The sequence below is a fragment of the Balaenoptera musculus genome, chromosome 6 (genome assembly GCF_009873245.2).
Source record: "Balaenoptera musculus isolate JJ_BM4_2016_0621 chromosome 6, mBalMus1.pri.v3, whole genome shotgun sequence".
NCBI lineage: Eukaryota > Metazoa > Chordata > Mammalia > Artiodactyla > Balaenopteridae > Balaenoptera > Balaenoptera musculus.
Window position 1 is genome coordinate 97,685,355 of NC_045790.1, and position 16,080 is coordinate 97,701,434.

General features: G+C 41.1%; 1 non-coding gene across 1 annotated transcript; it reads left to right on the forward strand.

Moving 5' to 3' along the window:
* The first annotated feature begins 393 nt into the window (after positions 1-393).
* Positions 394-466, forward strand: TRNAE-CUC. The gene has a single exon. It is a non-coding gene; the product is annotated as a tRNA-Glu (tRNA).
* The last annotated feature ends 15,614 nt before the right edge of the window (positions 467-16,080 follow it).

A 16,080-nucleotide genomic window follows, 5' to 3' on the forward strand; every position in this document is an offset into this window, starting at 1 on the left:
TGTATTTCTAACATTTATCATTCTACTCTGTTTCTGGACATGGAAGGAATATTTTTGCGGGAATAAATATGCAGAATAAGAGAGATCAAGAGTCAACCATCCCTTCTACTCCTGGAATCCCAGGTGTAGGAGTGTAGGGTCTTTGATGACTCACACTGTGAGAAAGAGATCAGAGGTACCTAGAACCCAGGCACTACTGTCCCTCCATGTGGTGGCAGCACTGCTAGACACTCTACCTTGATGGAAAGTATAAGCAACTCTGCTTGTTGAGTCACATAAAGATTAAATTATAAAGGGAGAATGCGCAACAGAACAATGGAGAATAAGCAGGGGTGGATCTAAAAGTGACTGACCAGCAAAGGAAATGGCACTTGACCAAAAACATGAGGGAATTCCCTGGTGGTTCAGTGGTTAAGACTCAGCACTCTCACTGCTGGGGCCCCAGGTTCGATCCCTGGTCAGGGAACTAAGATCCTGCAAGCTGCCTGGTGAGGCCAAAAAAAAAAGAGAGAGAATGTGAAAAAAAAATGAGGACTCTTCCAGGCATCCTCATAGAGGAGGTTTATTACATGCTACCTGGTTCTCTTGAGTTTCAATACCTGGGCAGAATCAGTTACACTGTCAAGACCTCTCCTGCCTTCCATGCCTCTGTCCTTTCTTTGTGTTCATTCCTCCACCAGAAGATTTTTTAAGTCTTAGCTCAAACCCCATCTCTTCCAGGAAACATCTCTGATAATCTTCTACAAACCCTAATCCATATGATTCCCCTGCCTGGGGTCAGAGACCAAGTGTTGTGCTTCTAGAAGCATCTCCCATAAAATACCTCCTCCCTTCTTAATTGTATCAAACATGCAAATTTGCTTGATCTCTCAAACTCTGACCCCTATTTCTATGAGAAAACAGAGACACAACATTGCAAAAGGCTTATATCAGATTCTTTTATGATGTTTGCTGCGATGGAGGTGTCAAAGAAAAACCAGAGCTCTCGACACTTGTTAAAGGTGGAAAAAACAAATTTTATTATGACTCCTGTAGTAGAGAAGAGAGACATCAGTATAGACTGAGCTCAACTCCAGCTATGACACAGGTAACTAAGGTTTTTACAAGGGATAACAGATATGGAACAAAAAGAGACTATGGAGAGGTGAAAAGGGAGGAACAAAAAAGGACTAGAGGAAGATGTAAAAATGGAAAATTTAGAAGGGCGGAAGTGGAGGGTTACTGAAAATGGCTTGGCGAGATGGGTTGAGACAATGTAAATTTTGAGTTTGGTAGACTTGCATTTTCTTGAGCAAAGACTCGGCACGGGGTCTCAGATCATCTTTAGAGACATTGTCCAGTGTAGGTGGAAGCCACGCTAAAGTTTGGTCAAATATTTTAGCACAGTGTTTGTGCAACTCCTTTGTGCTACAGGGGAGTCCATGGTTCATATAAGAAAGAGCAGAAAATACAGAAGGAATAAAGGAGGTGCTATTGTAGGGAGTGTGGTAGACAGAATAACCTCTCCAGAGATGTACACATCCTAATCCCTGGAACCTGTAACTATGTTACCTTCCTGGACAAAACGGACTTTGCAAGTGTGGTTAAGGATTTTGGGATGAGTAGATGACCCTAGATTATCTGGTTAGGTCTTATAAGAGGGAGTGTCAGGGTTAGAGAAGGAAATGTGATGACAGAAGCGGAGGTTAGAGAGAGAAAGCGATCTGAGAATGTCACGGACCTTGAGGATGGATAAGGGACCAGCACCAAGGAATGAGGTGGCCTTTAGAAGTTGGACTCGGCAAGGAAATGGATTCTCCCCTAGAGCCTCCAGAGGGAACACAGCCCTGCAGACACCTAGATTTTTCCCTGTAAGACCCATTTCAGACTTCTGACATCCAGAACAGTAAGACCATTAATTTGTGTTATTTTAAGCCACTAAAGCTTGTTTGTGTTTGTGGTCATTTGCTACAGCAGCAATAAGACAACACAGGACAATAAACAAGAGCCTCCAACTGCCCATTTCACCATTACCCCCAGACCCTAGCATCACATCCTGCGGACTGTAGGCTCCAGGGGACTGAAGGAAAGTGTGTGCACTGGGGTTTACTCCTAGGAGCACAGTTACTGGGTAGGGCAGGAACATGGTTGATACTTATTTCCCCAGGAATGTTCTGGCATTTGCTCTGTTGCTGCGGTTTTGATATTAATATTAAAGATCTTAATGCAATCATCATTTTATCATGTGATTACATTTCCTTGGTGAATCAAATTACTCCCAAGCTAATTGACATTTAAGGATAGAGTGCACGCTCCCTACATTGGTTTACTTAAACAGGAAAATGTTGGGGTGATTAGCACAAGAGAAAGCTAATTTCTAAGCTATTTCAGTAGTCTTTTCACATCTGCCAATAATCTCTATTCCAAAAGCAATATTGGCTAGGGCACTGGAAGAATGTGCTAGTATTTTCAGACAGGCTGCAAACTACCAAACAAGTTTACTGAGCAGCCTTGTTACTCAAGCCACAGAGATGATAATTCTTTCCTCCAGGGAAATCATATGTTCCCCTTCCTTGTTACTTCTCGCCTCTACCGTGCAAGTTACCGTGGCCAATGCTTAGCATATAACGTACTGGAAATGTGGCACTGTATATTTTGTCAGTTCCTCCTCTGAGTCTTAGTTCTCTTCCCCACCAGACCTCATTCTTTCACATTGATGTAACTGAGTTACAGACTCAGGTTTGAAGTAAGATGTCAGGGTGCAAATAATTGCCATGATACTTATAGCTACTGGGAATAAAGGGTATCTTATAAGCCAGAAACTGTGCTAGGCATTTTGTATTTATTTCGTTTATTCAACCTGAGTTTTCATGTATTTAGTCTGACATTGGTTAATGATGTTTGCACTATTGGTTGGAGTGACAGTTGGGCTTGGATAGTAGGAAGCAAAGATTCCTAATAGCTGGTAGGGTTTCAGGGGGTAATGTATGCTTCCGCTCTCTTTGTCCCAAGAAACAGATCTTATTCTCTTATTGCAGAGCACGGGCAGGGGGAGTGTGCCACATGAGGCATATAGAATGAATGATGCCAAATATTTATGGAAGAGCATATGGGCACACAGACAGTTTGAAACACTCTTTGCAGATTAGGCTTTTTAAATATATACAGCGTGAACGCTGGAATTATACTGTCTAGTTTGGTCCTGTCTCCACCAGTTCATTCATTCAAGCATTCACTCATTTATTAATTCAACAACTATTTACCAATATCTGTGAGCACACCTCTGAGTATTGGGAATACCATTTGAACAAAACAAAGTTGTTTCTTTCATGAAGTTTATATTCCAGTGGGGGGAAAAAAAAACAGGCAAAAACAGCAACAGCAACAATAAAAACCCACTTATATTAATATAATATATGTCCAATGATGAGAACTATTATGTGGAAAAATAAAACGGAAGGAGATGGGGAGAAACAAACAAACAGAATTTTTCTCTGGAGGCAGTGATGTTTGAGAGGAGACCTACATAAAGTAAGAGCTGCATGCCACATTTCTCTCTGGGAAGAGAGTTCCAGGTTTAGGAATAACAAGTACAAAGGCAGGCTTCGGAGTAACAAGTGGGAGTGTGTCTGAGGCCAGTGGCTTAGGATGGGCTGCCCAGATTCTCTTATAAGTGATGCATTAAGGAAGTGCTCTCAGAAGGAACCTAAAAAGAAGTAAGGGAGGTGGGGCAGGAAAGGGTGAGAATTCAGGCAAAGTCTTGCCCTCAGCATGATCTTTCCTGGAGATTCTACTATTCGCCAAGAAGCCTGGGAGGCAAGAGGGCTAGTTCCAGGCATGCAAAGACAGTCCTTTAAAGAAGGTCTCAGGGGTCAGCCGTTAGAGGGTATGGCACCCAGAAGCTGCAGGATGAGCACAGAGAAACAACAGAGGGACACAAGGGAATCTGGTGGAGCATCGACTGTGTCTGCTAGAGTCAGCACACTGGAGACAATGAAAAAGAGCAGAGGGGTTGAAAACTGTGTCAAGGACGAGTCTGGGGACCAGATCGTGGAAGGACTTTGAAATTTTACTTTATTGATAATGGGACATATTGGAGATATTTTGGGCACGATAGTGGTACACTCACCTGATTTACATTTTAAAAGGGTCAAATAAGCTAGTGTGTGAATCATAGACTCAGAGGAATAAGAACAGAAGCACAGAGCTCATTAGGAGACTAGTGTAGAATTCTAGGGGGATTATGATCTTGGATATGCACTGTGCAACACAGAAGCCACTGGCCAAATATGGTTCCTGAGCACTTGGAATGTGGCTCATTCAAACTGAGATGTGCTGTAAGTGTAAAGTAAGCATCAGACTTTAAAGGCTTACTAGGAGGGAGACCTTCAAGATGGCGGAGGAGTAAGACGTGGAGATCACCTTCCTCCCCACAAATGCATCAGAAATACATCTACATCTACATGTGGAACAACTCCTACAGAACACCGACTGAACGCTGCAGAAGACCTCAGACTTCCCAAAAGGCAAGAAACTCCCCACGTACCTGGGTAGGGCAAAAGATAAAAGAAAAAACAGAGAAAAAAGAATAGGGACGGGACCCGCACCAGTGGGAGGGAGCTATGAAGGAGGAAAGGTTTCCACACACTAGGAAGCCCCTTCGCGGGCGGAGACTGCGGGTGGCGGAGGGGGAAGCTTCAGAGCCATGGAGGAGAGCGCAGCCACAGGGGTGCGGAGGGCAAAGCGGAGAGATTCCTGCACAGAGGATCGGTGCCGACCAGCACTCAGCAGCCCGAGAGGTTTGTCTGCTCACCCGCCGGGGCGGGCGGGGGCTGGGAGCTGAGGCTCGGGCTTCAGTCGGATCGCAGGGAGAGGACTGGGGTTGGCGGCGTGAACACAGCCTGAAGGGGGTTAGTGCGCCACAGCTAGCCGGGAGGGAGTCCAGGAAAAGGTCTGGAGCTGCCGAACAGGCAAGAGACTTTTTCTTGCCTCTTTGTTTCCTGGTGCGTGAGGACAGGGGATTCAGAGCGCCGCTTAAAGGAGCTCCAGAGATGGGCGCGAGCTGTGGCTATCAGCGTGGACCCCAGAGACGGGCATGGGGCACTAAGGCTGCTGCTGTCACCACCAAGAAGCCTGTGTGCGAGCACAGGTCACTATCCACACCTCCCCTCCCGGAAGCCTGTGCAGCCCACCACTGCCAGGGTCCCGTGATCCAGGGACAACTTCCACAGGAGAACGCATGGCGCGCCTCAGGCTGGTGCAACGTCACTCTGGCCTCTGCCGCCGCAGGCTCGCCCCGCATCCGTACCCCTCCCTCCCCCCAGCCTCAGTGAGCCAGAGCCCCCGAAGCAGCTGTTCCTTTAACCCCGTCCTGTGTGAGCGAAGAACAGACACCCTCAGGCGACCTACACACAGAGGCGGGTCCAAATCCAAAGCTGAACTCCGGGAGCTGTGCAAACAAAGAAGAGAAAGGGAAATCTCTCCCAGCAGCCTCAGGAGCAGTGGATTAAAGCTCCACAATCAACTTGATGTACCCTGCATCTCTGGATATCTGAATAGACAACCAATCATCCCAAATTGAGGTAGTGGACTTTGGGAGCAACTGTAGACGTGGGGTTTGCTTTCTGCATCTAATTTGTTTCTGGCTTTATGTTTATCTTAGTTTAGTATTTAGAGTTTATTATCATTGGTAGATTTGTTTATTGATTTGGTTGCTCTCTTCCTCCATTTTTTTTTATATATAGATTTTTTTTTCCTTTTTCTCTTTTTGTGAGTGTGTATGTCAATGCTTCTTTTTGTGATTTTGTCTGTATAGCTTTGCTTTTACAACTTGTCCTGGTGTTCTGTCTGTACTTGTTTTTGTTTTTGTTTTTGTTTTAGTATAGTTTTTAGCTCTTGTTATCATCAGTGGATTTGTTTTTTGATTGGTTGCTCTCTTCTTTCTTTCTTTCTTTTTATTAATTTTTTTATTTTTAATAACTTTATTTTATTTTATTTTATTTTTTCTTTCTTTCCTTCTCCTTTTCCTTCTGAGCCATGTGGTTGACAGGGTCTTGGTGCTCCAGCCGGGGGTCAGGCCTGCGCCTCTAAGGTGGGACAGCCAAGTTCAGGACATTGGTCCACCAGAGACCTCGCAGCCCCAAGTAATATCAAATGGCAAAAGCTCTCCCAAAGATCTCCATTTCAACACTAAGACCCAGCTCCACTCAATGACCAGCAAGCTACAGTGCTGGACACCCTATGCCAAACAATTAGCAACACAGGAACACAAACCCACCCATTAGCAGAACGGTTGTCTAAAATCATAATAAGCTCACAGACACCCCAAAACACATGACTGGATGTGGTCCTGCCCACCAGAAAGACAAGATGCAGCCTCATTCACCAAAACACAGGCACTAGTCCCCTCCACCAGGAAGCCTACACAAGCCACTGAACCAACCTTAGCCACTGGGGGCAGACACCAAAAACAATGGGAACTACGAGCCTGCAGTCTGAAAGAAGGAGACCCCAAAAACAGTAAGTTAAGCAAAATGAGAAGACAGAGAAACACAAAGCAGATAAGGAGCAAGGTAAAAACCCACCAAACCAAACAAATGAAGAGGACATAGGCAGTCTACCTGGAAAAGAATTCAGAATAATGATAGTAAAGATGATGCAAAATCTTGGAAATAGAATGGAGAAAATATAAGAAACATTTAACAAGGACCTAGAAGAACTAAAGAGCAAACAAACAGTGATGGACCACACAATAAAAGAAATATAAAATTCCCTAGAAGGAATCAATAGCAGAATAACTGAGGCAGAAGAACAAATAAGTGACCTGGAAGATAAAATAGTCAAAATAACTACTGCAAAGCAGAATAAAAAAAAAGAATGAAAAGAAATGAGGACAGTCTAAGAGACCTCTGGAACAACATTAAACTCACCAACATTTGAATTATAGGGGTCCGAGAAGAAGAAGAGAAAAAAAAAGGGACTGAGAAAATATTTGAAGAGATTATAGTTGAATACTTCCCTAATACGGGAAAGGAAATAGTCAATCAAGTCCATACAGGATAAATCCAAGGAGAAACACGCCAAGACACATATTAATCAAAGTATCAAAAATTAAGTACAAAGAAAAAATATTAAAAGCAGCAAGGGAAAAACAACAAATAATATCCAAGGGAATCCCCATAAGGTTAACAGCTGATCTTTCAACAGAAACTCTGCAAGCCAGAAGGGAGTGGCAGGACATACTTAAAGTGATGAAAGGGAAAAAACTACAACCAAGATTACCCAGCAAGGATCTCATTCAGATTCAATGGAGAAATTAAAACATTTACAGACAAGCAAAAGCTAAGAGAATTCAGCACCAAAACACCAGCTTTACAACAAACACTAAAGGAACTTATCTAGGCAGGAAACACAAGAGAAGGAAAAGACCTACAATAACAAACCCAAAACAATTAAGAAAATGGTAATAGGAACATACCTATCAATAATTACCTTAAATATAATGGATTAAATGCTCCAACAAAAAGACATAGACTGGTGGAATGGATACAAAAACAAGGCCCGTATATATGCTGACTACAAGAGACCCAATTCAGACCTAGGGACACATACAGACTGAAAGTGAGGGGATGGAAAAAGATATTCCATGCAAATGGAAATCAAAATGGAGTAGCAATTCTCATATCAGACAAAATAGACTTTAAAATAACGACTGTTAAAAGAGACAAAGAAGGACACTACATAATGATCAAGGGATCAATCCAAGAAGAAGATATAACAATTGTAAATATTTATGCACCCAACATAGGAGCACCTCAATACATAATGCAAATACAAACAGCCATAAAGGGGGAAATCAACAGCAACACAATCATAGTAGGGGACTTTAACACCCCACTTTCACCAATGGACAGATCATCCAAAAATGAAAATAAATAAGGAAACACAAGCTTTAAATGATACATTGAACAAGACGGACTTAATTGATATTTATATGACATAGACATACCATCCAAAAACAAGAGAATACACTTTCTTCTCAAGTGCTCATGGAACATTCTCCAGGGTAGTTCATATCTTGGACCACAAATCAAGCCTCGGTAAATTTAAGAAAATTGAAATCGTATCAAGTATCTTTTACGACCACAAGGCTATGAGACTAGATATCAATTACAGGAAAAAATCTGTACAAAATACAAACACGTGGAGGCTAAACAATACACTACTTAATAACCAAGAGATCACTGAGGAAATCAAAAAATACCTAGAAACAAATGACAGTGAAAACACGGTGACCCAAAACTTATGGGATACAGCAAAAGCAGTTCTAAGAGGGAAGTTTATAGCAATACAATCCTACCTCAAGAAACAAGAAACATCTCAAATAAACAACCTAACCTTACACCTAAAGCCATTAGAGAGAGAACAAAAAAACTCCAAAGTTAGCAGAAGGAAAGAAATCATAAAGATCAGATCAGAAATAAATGAAAAAGAAATGAAGGAAACAATAGCATATATCAATAAAACTAAAGGCTGGTTCTTTGAGAAGATAAACAAAATTGATAAGCCATTAGCCAGACTCATCAAGAAAAAAAGGGAGAAGACTCAAACCAATAGAATTATAAATGAAAAAGGAGAAGTAACAACTGACACTGCAGAGATACAAAGGATCATGAGCGATTACTACAAGCAACTCTATGCCAATAAAATGGACAACCTGGAAGAAACAGACCAATTCTTAGAAAAGCACAGCCTTCCGAGACTGAACCAGGAAGAAATAGAAAATATAAACAGACCAATCACAAGCACTGAAATTGAGACTGTGATTAAAAATCTTCCAACAAACAAAAGCCCATGACTTGATGGCTTCCTAGGTGAATTCTATCAAACATTTAGAGAAGAGCTAACACCTATCCTTCTCAAACTGTTCCAAAATACAGCAGAGGGAGGAACACTCCCAAGCTCATTCTGTGAGACCACCATCACCCTGATACCAAAATCAGACAAAGATGCCACAAAGAAAGAAAACTACAGGCCAATATCACTGATGAACATAGATGCAAAAATCCTCAGCAAAATACTAGCAAACAGAATCCAACAGCACATTAAAAGGATCATACACCATGTTCAAGTGGAGTTTATCCCAGGAATGCAAGGATTCTTCAATATACACAAATCAATCAATGTGATACACCATATTAACAAATTGAATGATAAAAACCACATGATCATCTCAATAGATGTAGAAAAAGCTTTCAACAAAATTCAACACCCATTTATGATAAAAAGCCATCCAGGAAGTAGGCATAGAGGGAACTTACCTCAAAATAATAAAGGCCATGTATGACAAACCCACAGCCAACATCATTCTCAATGGTGAAAACTGAAACCATTTTCACTAAGATCAGGAACAAGACAAGGTTGCCCACTCTCACGGCTATCATTCAACATAGTTTTGGAAGTTTTAGCCACAGCAATCAGAGAAGAAAAAGAAATAAAAGGAATCCAAAAGGGAAAAGAAGTAAAGCTGTCACTGTTTGCAGATGACATGATATTATACATAGAGAATCCTAAAGATGCTACCAGAAAACTAGCATGAATTTGGTAAAGTAGCAGGATACAAAATTAATGCACAGAAATCTCTTGCATTCCTATACATTAATGATGAAAAATCTGAAAGGGAAATTAAGGAAACACTCCCATTTACCATTGCAACAAAAAGAATAAAATACCTAGGAATAAACCTGCCTAAGGAGACAAAAGACCTCTATGCAGAAAACTATAAGACACTGATGAAAGAAATTAAAGATGATACAAACAGATGGAGAGATATGCCACGTTCTTGGATTGGAAGAATCAACATTGTGAAAATGACTATACTACCCAAAGCAATCTACAGATTTAATGCAATCCCTGTCAAACTACCAATGACATTGTTCACAGAACTAGAACAAAAAATTTCACAATTTGTATGGAAACACAAAAGATCCCGAATAGCCAGAGCAATCTTGAGAAAGAAAAACTGAGCTGGCGGCATCAGGCTCCCTGTCTTCAGACTATACTACAAAGCTACAGTAATCAAGACAGTATGGTACTGGCACAAAATCAGAAATATACATCAATGGAACAGGATAGAAAACCCAGAGATAAACCCACGTACATATGGTCACCTTCTTCTTGATAAAGGAGGCAAGAACATACGATGGAGAAAAGATAGCCTCTTCAATAAGTGGTGCTGCACAAACTGGACAGCTGCATGTAAAAGAATGAAATTAGAACACTCCCTAACACCATACACAAAAATAAACTCAAAATGGATTAATGACCTAAATGTAAGGCCAGACACTATAAAACTCTTAGAGGAAAATATAGGCAGAACACTCTATGACATAAATCACAGCAAGATCCTTTTGGACTCACCTCCTAGCGTAATGGAAATAAAAACAAAAATAAACATGTGGGACCTAATGAACTTAAAAGCTTTTGCACAGCAAAGGAAACCATAAACAAGATGAAAAGACAACCCTCAGAATGGGAGAAAAATCTGCAAATGAAGCAACTGACAAGGCATTAATCTCCAAAATATACAAGCAGCTCATGCAGCTCAATATCAAAAAATGAAACGACTGAATCCAAAAATGGGCCGAAGACCTAAATAGACATTTCTCCAAAGAAGATATACAGATTGCCAACAAACACATGAAAGGATGCTCAACATCACTAACCATTAGAGAAATGTAAATCAAAACTACAATGAGGTATCACCTCACACCTGTCAGAATGGCCATCATCCAAAAATCTACAAATAATAAATGGTGGAGACGGTGTGGAGAAAAGGGAACCCTCTTGCACTATTGGTGGGCATGTAAATTGATAAGCCACTATGGAGAACAGTATGGACGTTCCTTAAAAAACTAAAATTATAAATACCATACAACACAGCAATCCCACTACTGGACATATACCCTGAGAGAACCGTAATTCAGAAAGAGTCATGTATCACAATGTTCATTGCAGCCCTATTTACAATAGCCAGGACATGGAAGCAACCTAAGTGTCCATCGACAGATGAATGGATAAAGAAGATGTGGCACATATATACAATGGAATATTACTCAGCCATAAAAAGAAACGAAATTGAGTTATTTGTAGTGAGGTGGATGGACCTAGAGTCTGTCATACAAATTGAAGTAAGTCAGAAAGAGAGAAACAAATACTCTATGCTAACACATATATATGGAATCTAAAAAAAAAAAAAAAAGTTTCTGAAGAAACTAGGGGCAGGACAGGAATAAAGATGCAGGTGTAGAGAATGGACTTGAGGACACGGGAGGGGGAAGGGTTAGCTGGAACGAAGTGAGAGAGTGGCATGGACTTATAAATACTACCAAATGTAAAATAGATAGCTAGTGGGAAGCAGCCACATAGCACAAGAAGATCAGCTCGGTGCTTTGTGACCACCTAGAGGGGTGGGAGGGAGACGCAAGAGGGAGGAGATATGGGGATATATGTATATGTATAGCTGATTCACTTTGTTATAAAGCAGAAGCTAACACACCATTGTAAAGCAATTATACTCCAATAAAGATGTTAAAAAAAATTTTTTTAAAGGCTTAGTAGGAAATAAAGACTGTAAAATACCTCACTAATATTTATTTTGTATTAATCACACCCTGAAATGCTATCTTCCTCAAATAATTCCACAAAGTGTTATTAAATATGTTATTCAACTGTTTCTTTTTACTTTTTAAAATTTAAAATCACATGTGAGACTCACATTATATTTCTACTGGACATCTCAGTTTAGACTCAAATGGTGAAATGTGCCTTTGCTTCTGTATATTTTATGAAAGTAGAGAGGCTAGGATTTGCTGACGGGTAGTATGTAAGGGTGTAAAAGGTAACCACCGCAGGATGGTGACATTTTCTAACTTGAAAATCACTGGAGGTGTTGGAAGCATATTGGGAGAGTGGGAAATGGAATTTGGTTTTAGACACAAGTTGGAGATGTCTAATGGACCTTGAAATGGAAGTGATGAATGGGTGGATATATGAGTCTGGAGTTCCTTAGAGAGATCCAGACTGGAGATTTAACTTTAAGGATAATTTGTCTATAAATAGTTTTTAAAGCTATTGCACTGGGTACCATCACCTAAGAAGTGAGCATTAAATGCGGTATATGGACAAAACCGTGGAGAAGACAACCATTCAGAAGATTAGGAGATAGTGGGGGATCTTAGAAATGAATCTTGCTAGTTGCTCGAACTTGGTCAACTCCTTTATTTAAGCCTTTGTTTCATTATATATAAAAAGGGACTAATAATAGTACAAACTTCATATGGGTGGAAATGAGAAGTGATTGGGATAAGACATATCCACACTTAGCACAGTGTCTGGCCAAAAGTAAGAACCCAGTAAATATTACCTGTTACATTATTCTCCCCTTCAGAGGTATCTTATTGGATCAGTCATCAGGAGGAAAGAAGCCTCCAATTCTGGGGTGTTTGTCCAGTTTTTCTAGTGTGGAAAAAATTAATATTTTTGTCTGCTCAGTCTGTTCCAGGCAAGAGCTAGTCACCATATTTCTCCCACTGCCTTTGCTGACATTTGTCACTTTTCCAGATGCAACACCATATGTACATTGGCTTGGAATGGATCCCAATGGGAAAACCTGCTTGGTTTTTAACAAAAACTAGACGGAGAAGATTCATTTTGGGAACCTGGGTCTAAGGAGGTGAGGCACCCATACTGTTATGGCTGGAGAGGCAGCAGAAGTGTCTTCTTGGTTGGCCCAGTAGAAATGCTAGTCTAGTTAGATAAATATCTCAAAGGCCAGTCTCCAGGCCGCCAAATTGGTTTGTTGGGGAAGAGGGAGCACCGTGGAATGGAGATGGCTTTGGGCAATCCTATATTGGCAACCATGGTAGGGAGTATAAAGGCTTCCTAAAGGTGTCCAAGTCCTAATTCTTGAAATCTTTGAATATGGTATCTCACATGGCAAAAGGGACTATGCAGATGCAATTAAGTATTAAAATGGGAAGGTTATCCTGGATTATCCTACTAGACCCAATGTAATCACAGGGTCATTCTAAGAAGGAGGCAGGAGTTTTACAGTCATAGAATAAGATGTGAAGGTGGAAACTGAGATGAGAGAGAGAGAGAGAGAGAGACTGAAATTTGGATATGCAGACTGTTGCTAGGTTTGAATATAGAGGAAGAGGCTATAAAGCCAAGGAATGCAGGCAATCTCTAGAAGCTAGAAAATGCAAGGAGACAGCTTCTCCTCTGGAGCCCCCTGAAGGAACACAGTCCTGCTGGCATCTTGATTTTAGCCCAGTGAAACCCATTTTAAACTTCTAAGCTCTGGAACTATGAGATGATAAATTTGTGTTGTTTTAAGCTACTTAGTTTGCGCTCATTTGTTACAGCAGCCTTAGGAAACTAACTCAGTAACCCTTAAAAGTCATGGGCTTAAAAAAAAAAAAAAAAAGTCACGGGCTTTAAGTCATAACTATGGCGGAAACGTACCCATCCAGACTCAGTTTTCTAATAATTTCATAAATCTGGAACACGGCTAAGGAGAAAAGAAACAGAAGACTTCAGAGCCATTCAAACAGATGTTATTTATAAACTAAACTAAAGGCCCCAAACTTTCATAGTGCCAGAGCCTATGCACTGTTATTTTAACAAAAATTCCACCAACTTGGCCTGCCACAAATGAGAAGCATCAAATTGAAATAGGGGGAAGAGTTGTTGGGGGAAAGGATTTTGACAGAAGTGGAAGGCATAACAGTTCTCAGCCTCACAGCAGGGCAAGGTGTGAGGGATGCAGAAAAGCATCTCACAGAGCTCATTGGCGTAGGAGCACACAGGTGCCCTGCACTGATGGAAGCATCAATATACTACATATATTAAAAATAACATAAATGCTGTCTTTGAAAATCCAAGGGAAAAATAGGTTTGGAATGCTCAGGTACTCAAGAAAGAACTGAGTATATTTTATAAGCTCTTCCCCCCCGCCAAAAAAAAGAGGGTTAAATTTCATTTTAAAAATTGTTTCTCAAAAGTTTTAATCCTAATTAAGCAAGAATTCATGCTCGGCGTATGGTTTGGGTGACTTCTCAGCTGTACATAGGTGTGTAAGCATACGTATACAGATGCGTATTAAGGACTTTAAATGTCTGTTTATGCTTGGATTTGGGAAAGCTTGAGGGAAGAAAGTTGATAGACTGCAAAAAGGAGAGGGATGGGAATTTACATACATGTTGCTTTGTTCCATGCACCGTGCTTTATACTTTGCATTCATTACTTTACCTACTTCTCATGACTTATCTATAAAGTTGCTGCCAATTTCCTAGGGGCCTTACATAAATTTCCCTGGCTCATACTCCCTAAGAGTGGCATACTAGGGCTTGAACTTACATCTTGACTTTAAGATCTAGATGAATCTTCCACTCCATTGTGGAGCTGAAAAATAGTCCTTTTTAATATTATCCCAGAAATAGTCCAATGATTAAAATGGTAAATTTCTGCCCGGGGTTAACAGGTGTGTGGGAGCCTCTCTCCTGGTTAATCTTTATGCATAGAATCATTTTAGACTTGAAAGAGGCCATGGACATCCAATCAACTTATTTTACACATGAGAGAACTGAAGCCAGATGTGATTCAGACACCGAAGGTCACATGGTTAATTAGAATAGGAGCAAAACCCAGGATTCCTGCTGTCCAATACTAAACAGGGTTAACTCCCATCACCTCTCAAATGGGGCATGTGTAAGGGGCAGAATTTTTAGGATTCATATGGGCTTACGTGGAAATGTAGGAGACAACCCCCTTCATGGAAGTGAACTTCTAGGGGCTCTGAAACTGAGCCTTTTGATATGACTACTCTCCCTCACAGGCTGGGGAGAGGGGGATAGAATCAGTGTCTGAGAATTTGTGGCTTTGCCATGTGCTTTCTCATTCGACAGGGGACAGGAATCCACAGGCAGGCTGCCCTTATGGGAAGCACTTGTTTGCCTAGAGGGGTCTGTTCCCTTTGAACTTCTCTGGGGACTCCACATGTCAAAGAGAGCTGATCAAAACAGTAAATAAGGACCCTGACAAGGATTTTCAAAATTGCACGCAGATGTCTCCATTTTAGAGAATTGGAAACAAATCTTTCTTGGATTGCTATAGCAACAAGAGGACAGACAAAACAATACTTTGCAAGAAGCCATCCCGTGGGGACTGATAACAATTTGGAGGAGTGGAGCTGGGGGTTTGTAGAGTCTGGGCCAACATGCGCAGAGGCGGGGAACCCCACCGCCGAGGAACGTGGAGCTTGTGTTCTAATGGAAACCACCAGTCTCTAGGGCGTGCTCCCCTCAGTCTGAGCCCCTATGTGAGAATTTGAAAATGGGAAAGGCAGGGGGCCAGAAGGAAGGCCTGGTCTGAAAATGCTGCCTTTTTGGCTCCATCTCCATTTGCCCAAACCAATCTTCGGATCCAGACCGGTAGAATATAAAAATTCACATGTTCAGAGCACTTTACCATTTGTAAAATGTTTTCCTGAATTTATCATCAGAGTTGCTCATTTAGCTGTTTCAATTTAGTGAATGGATAAATAGTGCTCTGAGATAGATCTAGAGTTGGGATTTGAATTCAAACCCTTCTGGCTCAAAAACCCTTGACATAAAACAAGTTGCATGAACCAGAGTCCCCCAGCCATTTTCTTGTTCTTGTGAAATTTTTTTAAAAAAATCTTTATTGGAGTATAATTGCTTTACAATGGTGTGTTAGTTTCTGCTGTATAACAAAGTGAATCAGCTATACATATACATATATCCCCATATCTCCTCCCTCATGTGTCTCCCTCCCACCTTCCCTATCCCAAACCTCAAGGTGGTCACAAAGCACCGAGCTGATCTCCCTGTGCTATGCAGCTGCTTCCCACTAGCTATCTATTTTACATTTGGTAGTATATATAAGTCCATGCCACTCTCTCACGTTGATTGATCTATATTTCTGATTTTGTTCCAGTACCATACTGTCTTGATTACTGTAGCTTTGTAGTATAGTCTGAAGTCAGGGAGCCTGATGCCTCCAGCTCAGTTTTTCTTT